Here is a 16,051-nt window from a genome sequence, read left to right on the forward strand (position 1 = left end):
CCCACCAGTCTTATTAGCCAGCCTTAATTTGATTTTCTCTCTCTCCCCAAAGAAAATGTTATCTGTAGGTGCTATCCTGAATTAATTTGTCTTCATTTTTGTTTTATGCTTAGTGGATTTGGTCAATTGGTTAGTTTAAATGTTACACTGAGATTATTGTAAGGGTTCTGATTAAATTTGTGTTTTATTGCTTGCTGGCATATATTCTTCTCTTAAGCACAGGTTATACACCACAATTACTCTTCTGATTCATTTGGTGACCTGCTTTAATTAAAAGTTAAGTCAACCACATCAGTCCTTGGTTTCAGTAGGGATTGTATTGTTGGATAAGTTGTTCTTCAATGGACAATAGCAACTAATTTGAACCATGGCATAAACAGGTACAAGGAATGGGCATGCTCAGTGACCACAGAAAGCAGGAAGAGACAAAATGAAAAACAAGGTGGGATCCAATTTAGGCACAGGGTTCTAAACCATGAAGGAAGTTCAAATGAACAGAGCAGCCCCCCTATTGCAGAACTTCCCTTTCAAAAACATGGAGGGTGGTGGAGCCAAGTAACCAGTGGTAGTTGGGGTTAGGAAGTGTTTTCCTGCTCGCCTGTCATGTGATTCTAATTGGGAATCATATTAAGATTCATAAGCTTTCAGAACAAACAGCTCCTTCAGTGACTTTAACTAAACTTCTGCAGCTGTTTTTTTACCTGCTTTGTACTGTGGTTAGATGTCATGAAGACTTCTGGCTTGCATGCAGCAGATTGTAATTTTTTATTCTGGTGTACGCATTTTGACTGATGCAGGTATGAGCAGCAGGATATCTGAAGTGTCTAAGGGGTCTTGATACAATTTTGTAAATGTACACTCTGTACTCCAGAGCATTAATGATGTTGAAAAGATGGGTCAAGATAACCTACATGACTGAACACAGAAGCCAGCAAAACAAAGCAATTAAAAAATGACTTACCCCTGCCGCATGACTCCAATAGACTGCAACCAGCTTAGTTTCTAAACATCATTGCTGTAGTAATAGAAGCAGGCATGCTGTACCGTACTGTACTTTCATCTCTGAGATTTGTTTACTGGCCTTTAAAAAAAGTCATTTGATTTCCTTCTGGAGAACTGCAGAGATATTTTTCTGTTTGAAACCAGGTACTAAAATTGTTCCTCAGGATTCATTTTTAGTTTTCTATCATTTTCAATTAATTGCTGGTTATTGTTTATCCAACTCTAGAGTGTACTCAGAAGCGAAGCCATAAGCACTTAAATTATTATTGCAATGCATTTTCCGTGCTAAATGAAGTTATCAGAGCAACTTAATCACTACAGGAACGTAACTTACTTTCACAATGTACTTAAAAAATACATCAAAAAGAAGCACAATGTCTGACCATCCAGGTTGGGCGTGTTTTATCTATATCTGTGAGAGGCATGGACATATCAAAGTTGACCTTTGGATTCCATCACCCAATTACACCCAGTTGCATGTTCTGGTCTTTGTAAACAATGGATCTCACCTCACCCCACCCCCCAACCAACATAGCACAATTTCTTTTGGAAAGTTGCTTCAATTCAAATCTGGTTTATTGTGTGATTTGGGGGACTGCTATTGGAGACATATGAGCCGAAAGTACCTGTGGGCATGCATAACTAGCTTGGTTCTAATATTTGGTGTCTTCATTTTGTCTTGAATGTTTCATTTCACTTAAATGTAGATCTTCTAAAAGAAATTGCTACTGCACTGAAACATTCCTACTTACAAAGCAGTGGGTGTTGTTAATATGCTCTTCACAGCCATCTTTCTATTTCTTAAAGGGAAGAAAATATGTGACTAGAGAGTTAGATTAAGAATGTTATATTGCCTAGCATGGGTGAGAGTGTGTGATATTTCAAAGGATTTTCAATACGATTGTCAAATAACAGCATTTATTTCACACTTTTTTCCCATTGCCCTGATCTTTCTTGACCTCTCATTATTTTTTAGCGATCTCTTTCCTTTCACAGATTTGCTGTTAAATCACAGGCCCCAATGAAGATTGTTTATCTTGAATTATAGACTCTAGACAACTATTAGAAAATTTGGATAGTAGTACAGGCTCATATTCTGGGGGGGGGGGGTTGCAACTTTTTGAAAAGTGATTTGAATTCTTCAAAATCAATTCTTTGTTCACAAAGTTCAGTTCATACACACAGTTTTGGGCTAGGCTCAGGGAGCTACAGCCTAGTCTTAAGCAGTGATTTCCCCAAAACATTTTTGCACGAAGAACAGTTTATATGAAATAGGGTGAATTTTCAAGACTGGGTGGGAACTTACTCCATAGTTCTTGCAACCTGAGCCAGTGTGGTGTAGTGGTTAAGAGTGGTAGACTCGTAATCTTGGGAACCAGGTTCGTGTCTCCACTCCTCCATATGCAGCTGCTAGGTGACCTTGGGCTAGTCACACTTCTCTGAAGTGTCTCAGCCTCACTCACCTCACAGAGTGTTTGTTGTTGGGGAGGAAGGGAAAGGAGAATGTTAGCCGCTTTGAGACTCCTTAGGGTAGTGAAAAGTGGGATATCAAATCCAAACTCTTCTTCTTCTTCTTCTTCTTCTTCTTCTTCTTCCAAGTGAGCACAAGATGGTAGCCACTTTTTATTTTGGAGCAATGCAACATGATGGTAAAGCATCAGTCAGAGGGACATTATGAGCAGCTGGCCCCTTTTGTCTAGAATCCTTCTCTGAATAATACTACATAATCAGGTAAAATTGGTCAGATGACATTCTGGCAGAATAAAATTATGTAGTATTATTCAGAGAAGGATTCTAGGCAAAGGGGCCAGGTAGCATCGCAAGAAGGCATTATGGGTGAAATTAAATGGCAGCCATTGGGAGCCACAGGTATATTCATTCATATGAGGTCTCAAATGCAGAGACAGGCTTTCCACTTAATCTATGAGAAGCTGGAGACCACTTCCATGGGCTCTCAAATTTCGGTGGTGCTATTTGCGGTGCTAAAATTTGCCCCTCCCCACCTCTCGTGCTTCGTTCTGCATGCCCTCCAACATTCCTGAGATGACAATAGGGGCATTCTATTATAAATCAGTATCACTGCTAGTTAGTAGTATTTGTTGATTTGGGGTTTTCTTTTTCCCTCAGGCTTTCCTAAATGCAATACATAAATTCAAAGGTTTCCATGCCTAAAATGCTGCAATTTTGGGTGTGTCCTCTAACAATTTTCGTACTTGACTAGGAGGATAGGCTCAAGTAGGTGATACTGATGTAGAATGCCACTATTTTCATCTCAAGGATGAAAATGTTCTACATGCTCTACAGCATTGCTTTGGCACCCCCTGCAGTGTAGCACGCAGTGAGATCACACCGGTTGCACTACCCTAAAACCACCTCTGATTCCATCATGTGGTAACTGCAGGAATTAGAGCAAAAAGCAGAAAACCTAAACCTCCTTGTATGTCAGTTGTTCAGCAGCTATACAAATGTCATTTGGGGATGCTGTGCTCCATTTTCCTCTAACGGCACTGTTGCTTTATTGTAAATATAGTTTCTGTAAAGAGAAATGCTCAAAGCAAACGGTGAAGAGAATTTCCACTTGGCCGACCCTTTCTGCAATATGCTAATTTTTTTGGACAATTAATTTCATTTATCCCTTGTGCAGTCCAACTGGGGGTGGGGAGCTTCACCTCTGCTTTAACAAGGCCAAACTATAGCACAGTTGGTTTCCACTGACTGAGGTAATTAAGAATAATAACATGCTAGCTATAGTCACTGGGTACTAAGGCCAGACAGACAGAAAAACAAAAAGATAAACAACTCTTTTTAAATTGGGTTCCTCCAATTGGGGCCATCTAGGGAGCATGCTTAAAGATAAAATAAATTCAAATGGAATAGTGTCATGAGCTGCCAGGACTTGAACTAGCAACGTTTTGCTTTGTATGCAGTTCCTCATATGGTGCTCAGTGACTCACCACAGGGTAGCTGCACACAAATCCAAAAGTTTCCCATTCAGGCCCTGGTAACTCCTGACAATCCTTAGCTTTTAACCATCCTTAGGAACACACACTTTGGATCTGTATCATGTGTGTTGCATTGTTTTTTTGTCCAAGTCACTGGACTGGTTGAAGTGTGTGACTCGGGGTGAGTGACAATTTTTACTTAATTCTCTTTTTATGGAATATATGATTAGTTTTGTAGTGAAATAATATTGATCAGTTCCAATGAACTCTGTAGAGTGTCACATGCTTATACCAATCTCACATTAATAGAAACAATGAGTTGGGACACCTTCAGATGACAAAAACAATTAATACATTGCCAAGGTTTCAGCTATCCATGGCATAACCTCCCCATAATTATTATTATTGTTATTAATTTAATTTATAAGTGAGCGTGAGTGACTGGAGGTCTTCCCTTAATGTCATTTCTACATACATAGTTGATATATGGAGACCATACTATATCAAAGGAATAAACTTTTGTTTGACCTCAAACAACCCTTCTGAGTTGTGTTAGATGCTTGGAAAGAGACAGATATCCCACATTCCCTTGCCATCCTGTCAGAGAGGGACCTCTGCGGTCTTCTCAACGGGGGAACAATCTCCAACCAGGCAGTAGTAATCGGCATAACAATTAGATCCTTTTGTATGGAGGAAGAGTCTAGAGTCTAGTGACAAAGGCACCAGAGCTGGGTTTGGGTTCAGTGGCTGATATTAGAGATAACATCAAAAATTCTTAATGTGGCCCTTTTCACCAAATGTTCAAAGGGAACCTTCATCCTCCCCCTCCCCCCTATTTTTCTGGGAAAAGAGGTGCCAGAACTCACCATGAATGCCTCCCTTGTTCTCTTATAATGGCAATAGTATCCACCTGAGACGTGCCAGAACTGAGTTACAGTGAGTTCTGGCTGGGGGGGGGACTACCCCCCACCCTATAAATGAATCATGTTTTAGTTTCCTGAATGGAATTTGTCTTTCTTTCTGTTTTGAAGTACCACCAGCAACAACAGCAACAAATCTTCAATGTGCCCCTCCCCACCGCCATGTCTTCTTTTCTTTTTTCCTATTTGCATTGGATTCAATTGTCACGATTATTGCAGATTTCTGCTTTCCATCAACTGTTTATACTTCTTGCTTTCAGAATCAATGGGGCTATTTTTTTATATCTTTGGCAGACAGGACAGGGAGAGCTTGACTCATAATAATAATAACCCATTACAATTCATTGTTCCAGGGACATTTCCCCCCCCCCTACTTTCCTTTTTTTCTTGTAGCTTGTTATGTCTTAAGAATCAGGATCCCATCTGTGATGTGAAATCAGTAGCTTTCTCCTCCTCCTCCTCCTCTTTAAAGTAATCACCCTTTACATGGACTAATTATGAATAAAAATATGGGATTCAGTGGGGAATAAGGAAAAGGCTCTTTAAAATTTGATGTCAGTAGTATTCAGCTTAAAAATGCATTAGCAAAATGGGTGCTAAAAATCACTGACGGTGCATTGGGAAGTCAAAAAATATCCCCTTTGTAAAGCTGTCCCAAGATAAAGCACCCAAGGTTTTTATCATTATGTAAGAATTCATAAGGAGAACTTCTTCTAGTTTACTGTTGATGCTTCCTAGTCTAAATTTAAGGGGGAAATCAGAGGGGTGGGGGAACACCACAAAGATTTCAAGTCATCTGTTAATTGTAGTGCATTGCAAAGAAGCAGACAGATGGAAACTTACTGTACAGAGGCTCCAAATCAAAATGGATGGCTTGGGTGGTTTTAAGTTGGGAAATGTTAACAGATGTTAAAGATTTTTTAATTGAGTGAATTGCAAAAAAAATTACAAAGAGAACCTGAGATTCTCACCTGCTCCCACTGGGCCTCATTCACATGTGTTTTGATTTTTTAAAATCCGCTTAAATGAGTTATGAACATTTTGTTGGACCCCCCTGAGTGTATCATACTCCCTGAATAATCCAATTAATTTTCAAGAAAATATCCCAAAATGAGCCATGGTGGGTCTCTCCACATATAGCAATGTTTCACGTTCATAGCCGTGAAATATAACCGCTCTCATGCAGTTCATTTGCCTACAAACCAGCTGAAATGTGATGCTTCATTTACCTAACAGCATAAGAACTACCATTTGTATTCCAATGATGTAAGAGTTGTTTTTGATCTATAATGGTTAAGACATCCTTTATCATACACCCAAAGTAAAATATCTAAACAAATCTGGAGGTCCTTGTTCATGCAAAACATGCAAGAAACTTTGAGGGGAGTGGGAAATGGTTTCACGAAGACCAGCATCCCCCCCCCCAAGAGCTTTGCACATATGTAGCCATAGAGGGTTGTTTCTAGCCCTATTCATGAAACATGTAGGGTCTGTATCAGGAAGGCAGCCCTGTATCAGGAAGTTTTTAATGTTTGATGTCTTATTATGTTTTTATATTTTTCTGGAAGCTTCCCAGAGTGGCTGGGCAAATCCGGCCAGATGGGTGGGGTATAGTCATTAGGTTAACACATTTAAAGGCCCAGGCCCTTATAACTGTAAGGCCCTCAGTTTCTAAGATCAACCATTAAGCTTACTGAGTGACCTTGAGCCAGTCGTTCCTTCTTAAGTCTTATTTTACTTATAAGGTGGTTGTTGTGAGGGTGGGAGGAAAATCCATGCAGGCAACTGAATTTTTCATAGACGAGCCATTGCAGTCAGGATGTGGAGAGGTACCTCAATGAAAGCAAATTATCTGAGCAGACATGTTGTAAGATCTCAGCCTCACCTACCTCACAGAGTTGTTGTGGCAATTAAACAAGAAGAGGGAGTTCAGGATGTATGCCATTTTGAACTCCTTGGAGAAAAGGTGGGATAGAAATGCAATCTATCTATCAAGTGTTCTTCAAAAGCTAGCCTAAATATTTAAATCATTCCCTGGTTTAACAGAAGGTGTAAGAACTTTCCAGGTGTCAAGGAAATAAGCAGCTATCCGATTTTTAAAAGACATCTGAAGGCAGCCCTGTTTAGGGAAGTTTTTTATATTCAATGCTGTATTGTTTTTAACACTCGATTGGGAGCCGCCCAGAGTGGCTGGGGAAACTCAGCCAGATGGGTGGAGTATAAATACATCATCATTATTATTATTATTAAGGAGAGTGTGCAAGTGGGGACTAGGGCTCCACTGAGTCTTTCTTCCCCATTTCCACCCCCAACATTCACGTGTCCTATGCATATATCTGAAGGGGTGCTATTAATCAAGGCTGTGTTAGGCCTTTTGTTTCGACATGTGCCTATAAATATGCTGGGAAATCTTGATGGTGATTTGGGCATGATTCCAACCTGTTTAGATCCAAGGACCTGAGATTTGTTTGAAAGCAGGATGCCCTGCAGCTCCCTCACACATGCTGGTGGGGTCCTTGGGGGACCACAAGCTCACTGCCTGTCTTTTAATGATGTGTTGCGTCTGTTGCCACCATGGTACAACTTTCAGTAAACTATTCCCATTTACTACATATCTTCAGCAGGATCTCAAGAATTTATTATTTTGAAACAGAAGTGCAAAAAGGAGACTAAATTAAAAACATAACTCTCCTTTTTTATTGAGGAAATGGGGTTTGGGTGTTTTTGCCAGCTGTTTATAAGAGGCAAACATTGTCTGTCTTTCCTTGTGCCCAAAAATGAAACAAAACATGTTATTGCATTATTTTAATGATTTCTTGTAAGTCATTCCCAAAATGCTATTATTTCTGCAGATTTTTATTTGCTCTTCCTAGTGCAAAATCCTTGGCTAGAAGACAGTGATACATTGTATAGCATAAATATTTGGGCTAAAAGTATGTTCATCAGTGGATATATGGCTGCCATTTTAAAGAGGTTAATACCCAGTAAATCTATTTAAAATTTGTACAGATAAACCTCATGTACTTATTGTTATGAGAGAGAGTTTGAAACAGCCAACAGTGAAGGCAACTATAATTCAAAAAGTAGCTTCTTTTGTGTTTCCAGATTTATTGTGTTTTGAGTGAGGTCTGCTCTCAAGGCCCTTCACCTTGAGCAAACAGATAGACTATCTCCGATTATGACCCACTTATTTTTATAAATAGCATGCTATAAATACCAGGATGCTAAAAGTTATATTCAAATGCCAGTGGTTGGAAACCACAGGTACCTTTGTGGATCATAGCCAAAGATTTAAACAAGAAAAGTAACCCATCGTTATCAAGGGCCTGGAGAACTGATTATGTTACTGCTCTTCCTTCAGTTAACCTATTATCTCACACCAATTAGGTAAGAAAACCTTTGTCGATGCTCCGTAGGATATCAGCAGAATTAGCAGGTGGTACTCAGACCCCAGCAAGTGTTACATGAATCTCTCATTTCATCTATTTGCATTTATGGAAGAACTCCCCACAGTGGCAACCAAATGATCAAATAACTGAATGATCTTCTTTTACTATATTGCATTTATGATTTCATGGGAGGGGGAATTTTTTTCTCTTGGTTACTTTCTTCTCCAGTTAAATGAAGTGCTCATTAACACTAAATGGGTATTTTCTTCCTAAAAACCCCCAAACCCGATCAGTTTTAAAAACAAATGTTTATTTTATTTATTTATTTAAGAACTTGTTGAGATCCTACCCTACCAGCTGGTCCCCAGGAGGTACTCAGGCACCTTCCTAGCATCAATGATGCATGCATTTAGGAGTGGACAATGCTCTGTCTCTCACCAACTGACCTCCAACCAGTTGCCATCATTATGATTGTGGGGCCTTTTCCTCATTCCCTCCCTGCTCTGGGCAAGGTCCCATCACCACTATTGGTGCCTGCAGGCTCCTTTGCTTGGAGATGGACTGTTCCCAGAACCACTGTGCCAGCTGTCATGATTCTAATCTGAGACATGGCTCCAACGGTCCTCCTACCCCCAGCTTCCAGCTTCATCACAGCTGCTCTATTACATCTGCTGCTGCTGGGGCTGACCAAAGACAAGCAGGCGAGATTTCAAGTAAAAAGACAACACACAATTTGGGCAACTTCTAGCTGCTCCATCCATATCAATGCTATTGCTTTCCTGACCTCTATGGCATGTCTTGTTGTTGGGGCATTTAGTCCCACATTGGGGGACTACTGTTCTTTGCACCTTTAATCCTGTAGATTTGACAATATGCTCCATTCTTTCAGAAGTGTGACAAAACTCCTCAGAAGGCAGTTCATGCTTCCATGAGCCAGCCTCCTCCAGAGGCAATTAAACATTTGAGAATTTCCTTCTTGATGAGAAGTGTTGAAATAAAGGTGAACAGTAAATCTCAGTGCCTCTCACCTTCCACTGACCCCATGTCCACTCACCAAGATGTTTGTTTCGATCAGCTAAATAATGAGTCTGGACTTCATTTTCAGAAGGCTCAAGTTTATTCCCTAAAATGCAGCAGCTTGCTGACAGTGTTGATAAAATATTAGGTCACTGCACCTGTATTCAGTTGCCCTCACTTAATGATGATACATGCCTTTCGTGGCAACAATGCTGTAACCTGACAACCCCAAATGGAGGTGCCTTCAAGATGTTACAGCTGTGGCATAGGAGGTGCTTCATCCCACAGAGTTCTGGAACAAGGAGCAGAGCCTCTTGCCTGGAGGCCAGCTAGGGATGAGGGATCTGTTTTGGTTCCATTTCCATTTTAACAAATTAGTCTACCTCTTTCCTGAAACTATGCACAGTCTCGTTCAACTGCACTGCCCATTTCCAGGTACAGCAGATTTGCTGAGTTTCCCAGGGTGTCCAAAGGATGAGGAAAGCCTTCCCCCTTCACTCACGGCTCTTTCTTCACCTTCTGTGCTTGCCCCCCCCTCCAGCTGTTAATAGTGTTATGGCAGATAGTTAAGAGTGAATCAAGAAGTCCTGGAGAAAAAGGAAAGTATTTTCTCTGTGACATTTGAACCTTGCACTGCACTCAGAAATTGGGAGGCCAGTGTAACTCTTTGGATGACCTGTAACTTTCCATATAATCTGAATGTTTCCCCTTCTCAGCATTTGCTTTTCATTCACTTGGAATAACATCCAATCAAACCCTACCCCACCAGATGGGTGGGGTATAAATTATAAAACATCACTATATTGTTGTTGTTGTTGTTGTTGTTGTTGTTGTTGTTATATTCCTTCTTGTATATGTGGATTTTGTGCATATTTGCCCACAGTTCAAAATGGTAGACTTTTAATTATTGTAATAGACTTGGGACGAGGGAGAAAGAAAAGGATGGCTCAGTAAAAAACTAATCTTCACATTAGAAGGCCAGTTTGCCTTCTCCAATCTGTGTTCAGTTGATCAACACCTGTTTTGTATAATTACATGTGACGACTTCAGAACACAAAACTCAAGAATAGTCAAAACACAAAGTTACAGCTACTTTTAATTGGCTATAAAATATCACTTTTTCTGTTGCATCTCTTATTAATAAAGTAATTACTTTCACAGTGTGATTAGAAATTCACACTTTATAGCAAGAAAACAGCATCTTGGTTAAAAGACCATAGATCTATTTGCACATTTGCCTCTCACAGTAACATGAGAAGCAGCTTTGCACTGAGTCAGACCTTTCATCCCTCTAGGCCAGTGTTGTCTTCACTGACTGGCCATGACTCTCCATGGTTTCAGGTAGGAGTCTCTCCCAGCCCTACCCTCTCATGCAATACCATCTATATGTTGACGGGAAGTCTGAAGAGGGTAACCTGCTTTACACATGTAGGCCCCTGATGTGATTTAGAAGCCACCACAATCAGGTTTCAGAGAGAGAGGGAGGGAGGGGCGTTTCTAGCCCCTTGGCTGCCCGGGGTGGGAAGCCAAGAGGCACCCTGGGGGCGGGGCATCGTGGCGTGTGCGTGCGTCATGACACACGCACACAGCGCAACACCCCGCCCCCAGGGAAGCGGGGCCATGGCTTCGGGAGTCTCTGCAGCCCGCAGAGAGTCCCGAAGCCACCGCCCGGGCTCCCTCAGTGGAGCGCAAGTCAGGGCCTGCCCCTCTCCCTGCCCCGGCTCCGCAAGCCAGCCAGCGGCGGAAAAAGCCGCTGAAAGGGGGGTAAAGGAAAGCAAAGCAGGCGCTTGAAAGCCTGCTTTGTATTCCTTTCCTCCCTTTCAGAGGCTTTTTTTGGCCGCCGGCTGGACCGTGTGGAGCGTGGCATAGAGGCAAGGGGTGGGCCAGTGAGGAGGGGGGTGGCACCCCTCCTCACTGGCCCGCCCCTTGCCTCCATGCTGCGGTGAAAAAAGCTGCTGGAAGGGAGGCTATTTTCAGTGCTGCCAGGGCGGAGCCGCAGGGGTGGCCAGCGAGGGGGGGTGACACCCCTCCTCGCTGGCCGCCCCTGCGGCTCTACCCCGGCAGTGCCGAAAATAGCCTTTAAAAAAAAGCCCAGGGGGCGGGGCCACCACCCAAAGTGTCACCCCCAGCAAGGTGCTGCCCAGGGCAGACCTCCCCCCCTGCCTCCTCCTTGCTACGCCCCTGGAGAGAGAGCAGGTTCACTTCTTCACACCTTCCCCAAAGAAATAGCTGGTGGAGGAATTAGGGTAAGGCCAGAAACCCCAGTCCTTTCACACACACACACACACACACACACACACACTTTGTAATAGCATGAAGGATGAACTCCTGAACAGGGCAAAGTGTGGTGATTTATTCACCTTACCTTACCTGATTTTTAATACGGACAATTCAAAGACATCAGAGATAAGGCACGTTTCATGCTTCTTGGAGGTTTCCACCATTGTCTCAAAGGGAATCCTTTGAATGGTCTTCAAATCCACTTGTGGCAAGTATTTTGCTGTCGCCTTCAGGTGATAAAAGCAGCAAACAGAAATAATACTATATATTTTCACAATGTTATGGTTTGTTTTTTTTGTTCTGGGACTGGTTTGCTATCCAGGTACAAGTACTCCAAAAGAAAGTACAATAATTTGTGGAGAAGAAGTATCTGAAGGTGGAACAAAAAATGTTGCTTTCAACTTGGCCTGGGAACTATAGGATCACTAGGACCCTTCTACATGAGGAAATGCATCAGAAAAGTATTTTCTGGGAAGTTCCAACCTAGTTATTTAAAAAAAAAACCCACCTAAAGACTCCTAGTTGTATTTGATTCAGAAGTGTAGATCACACTCTGCTTTACTGTCCCTCCTCTTTCATCTTAGTTACCCTTTAGGGGCTTCCCACAACAATGGATGTGAAAAAAAACCGAATGCAAGAAATGAGCATTGATGCAGATACCCAGCTCTCTCCTCAGAAGCAACAAGGCAGAGTTGTACAATAAAGCACAGCCCGCAACCATGTCGCCATTAAATCTCCCTCTGTCAGCATTGAGGAATAGCCTGCCTATGTTTTAAAAAAGGATTCCATTGAAGTTTTTTTCCCTTCACCTTTGCTAAAATTTACAGCATGACATTTCAGGATAGATATAAACACAACTCCTACAGTTTTCCAAAGTGGCTGGTATTGCCAAAGGATACTTTTCTGCACCCCCCCCCTCCCCCTAGTATTGACACAGCTGTGGTAACAAGGCTACTGGCATTTAACACTAGATACACATTTTTCATTTCATTACTACCAGCTATATTTCTCTTTTAAAAAAACCCATTAAGGTAAATGTGGAAAGTTATAATTAACACAATTGACAATCCTTTCTCTTTGCAGGTGGATGTACATCTCTTAAATGCCCATACTTTTTACTGTAATTTTTTTCCCCTAAATATAAATTCACTGGGAGGTACAGGACCAGTTAATAGAAGGAAGGAGCTTCTAAACCTCCTGTGCATTCTGGCTCATGTGATGTTTTCCCCCTTTTAGGGTGTTAGGAATGATACCCAGTCTGAAGTGTTAAAGAAGCCTTGTAAATATTATTGCCATAAATTAAGCGAGGGTGCTATATTTAAGACTTGGATCCCAGCATGGTAATGAATAAAAGGCTTAGTCTAGATTCTCTATGTGTGTGTTTTCCACCCTTACTGAACAGACACCTGAGTTTACCGTTTTCTTGATGATCTCTGCCAGAGTACACTCAACTCTTGTAAAGTGCCTTAGGTGCCTCGCTAAGACTTCCTAACTTTGATGAAGAGCTTGAAAAACCTTATTTGACCCAACTCATTCCAAAACAAACTAAACTCTCTACGGCTCAAATGCTTCCTCAGTCTTAGTTACGCGCAAATATGGTGTGGTTAATCAGTTGGCCGCTGCTGAGAACATTAGAGAAAGGGAGCATTTATCTCCGGGGCAAGGGGAAGGAGCGGCTATCCAAACTAAGGCCGCCACACCAAAAATAAAGACAGATGTATCAGCATCAAGCCGAAGGAGCTCAGTTGCATTAGGGCATCAAGCAATTTCTCCAAGTGCTCTCCTCAGTGATAATACACTTCCCTGTCAGGACCAATAAGACTGATGGTAAAGAACAATGCAGGCATTCTTTTCAACTATCCTGTCCCTTTGTTTCCATATTTCTTTTTTAAAAAAATCAGTATTGTTGCACTGGAAGGAGAAAATATAGGGTGTAGCCTGCGCTGTGTTTATGAATCTTTGGTTTGTGCAGCCACTAGGTTTTCTTACAGCGAATTCTTCCTCCTTTAGCTCTCTGAAAGGAAAGCAGGGGTTCAAAGTACACTTCATTAATTCAGCACCTACTGAAACATGGCTTCATCCAGACAAGGATGGACTCCAATGTCTGTAACGACCTCCCACCCTCTGTGCTGGAGCCAGCTGCATTTCAAATAGTTCAACTATTACTGCAGTGTGTGCCATAGCCCAGGGCAGTGTAAACCTGTGAGAATGGTATAAAATCAAGTGTGCTGGTCCCACATACTCCCTCTGCCACCATTTATATTGCTTTCCAACTCATTGAGGGTGACTGTCTGAAGTCGGGATCCTTTTGCTTCCAGAAGGCCCCCCACACATTTTAGAGTCAGAAGGTGACATAAATAGCGATGGAAAGGGGCAGAACTAGTGTACTCATTCCCCAGTGCACCATCTCACGTGTTACATTGCCCTAATTGTAATGACTGCATAGGGCTTTTGTCTTAGATCATCAAAATGGAACTCCTGGGCACTGGCTTTATACCAACCATCAATTCTTGCACTTAAACCCAGAGAAGAAAACACCCCCAAACTCTTTATGCCTCGGCATTTTTGTGAGAGAGTTCACTACAAAAGTCCCCACTGTTTGCACCATGCCTCACTATGGAGCATGCATTGTCCCTTTATGTCCCGAATGAAATGTTGAGTTAGTGGTGTGATGCAGGCTCTTCTGGCTCCTTCATGTCAGGCTCTCTCTGTTTCAGGAGCTTAGCTGAGTTCATTTACTGAATTTATGAATCACTTCTCACAATGTGAGCTATTTACCAGAATAAAATAGGGTGTTGCAGTAATAAAAATGCATAGACATATTAAAAACACATTCAAAGTGAAAACATCCATTCACTGGCGCTGCCAAGTGCCCAGGAAAACAGAAACATATTTGCCTGACACAGACCTTGTGATAAAGTTGGCCCCAGGAGGGCCTCCCTGGGGAGAGCATTCCATAGATTCAGAGCTACTGCAGATAAGGCCCTGTGGCGTATTCAGCTCTCAATACAGAGCTGTAAACGCAGAAACAACTTCCAGAACATGGGGTGGCACCTCTAGGGGGGGAAACCCTGCAGAATATGTGGTTGAAGAGGAAGAGGATTATTGTTGGTAATCAAGACTGAGCATCAAGTCAAAAGAATGCCTCTAATGTGCCAGACCTGTGGACCTTAGTCTTCTTTTGCTATAGCATTGTCTGTCTCTGTAATGATATGAACCTATGAAATGACAAACCACTCTTGCTTGGAAAATGTGCTGCTCTATTGAGCCAAGCAGATTATAAGACATTCAGTTTGTAGTGATCTATGGTCCCAAATGAATTGGGAAAAGGAAGGGTTATATGAATTCATTGCTATGATTTATACCACCCACCTGCATAGTGCCCCCAATATGGAGTTTTGTACTATGTCAGGATGACATTTAGACATACCATTGAAATGCAAAGTCAGATTGCAGTGATGGTTCGTGGTGTTACTAATAAAAATGGCTGGAGTGCTGTAGGTACGCTGAACAAGGAATCAGGGCTTTGTTACCATCACATCTCATTAGTTGAAATGTTGTTCTTAAAAAAATAAAAAACCTAGAAAGGAAAGGTGACATTTGGTAACCTTCTTAGAAAGTTCATGTACTTGTAAACTGGAATCATTCACAATTCAGCTGTTTTGTCAAGGCCAGAACAACCAGTACAAGATAAGCATTAGTTAAGGCAAGGTGTCATGCACAAATAAATGAGTGATATTTTGAAAGCTGTGTTCTTCAACTGTTCACATTTATTTCTAGGCAGGCTGATGCTATGTATGTTTCCAAGTACAAAGAGACTTAACCCCAATTAAAATGTGCATATGATAGCAGAACCAAACTAGGTTATCAAAAGTTCCAATCTTGATTGTTAGGTGGTCAAAAGCTGAAAGGTCTGCTTAAGCACATTTTCACACATTTGATTGAAATTCCTATGGAGCCTCTCCAGCATGATTTATTTGAATTTATTGCCATTGTAATACAGAACAGAAACTGAGGGAAGGCATTTGTAATTTAAAGAACTGCTGTAGCCCGTGTTAGTTTGACATCTACATGTTACCACCTTCCAGACCTCTTGCAGAGGAGGAACATGAAGAAGGGATTCAGAGGATGATTGCAAGGTTTGGGTCGGTTCATGGGGAGAGGCAGGTCTTGAGGTATTGTGGTTCTGAGCTGTTTAAAGCTTTATACTAGCACTTTTAATTGGGCCTGAAAACTAATTGGCAGCTAGTGCAATTGGACCAGGATTGGCATTATATGCTCAAACCTTCATGCCCCAGTGAGCAACCTGGCCGCTGAATTCTGCCCCAGTTGAAGTTTCCAAATTGTCTTCAGAGGCAACCTCACATGTTACATGTTGCAGTAATCTAACCTAGAGGTTACCAGAGCATAGACAACAGAAGTTAGAGTCTCCCTGTCCAGATAGGGGTGCAGCTGGGTCAGCAGCCAAAGCTGATAAAAGGTACCCCCAAGCTGTGTACCT

This window comes from Lacerta agilis, chromosome 3 (assembly GCF_009819535.1).
Source record: "Lacerta agilis isolate rLacAgi1 chromosome 3, rLacAgi1.pri, whole genome shotgun sequence".
NCBI lineage: Eukaryota > Metazoa > Chordata > Lepidosauria > Squamata > Lacertidae > Lacerta > Lacerta agilis.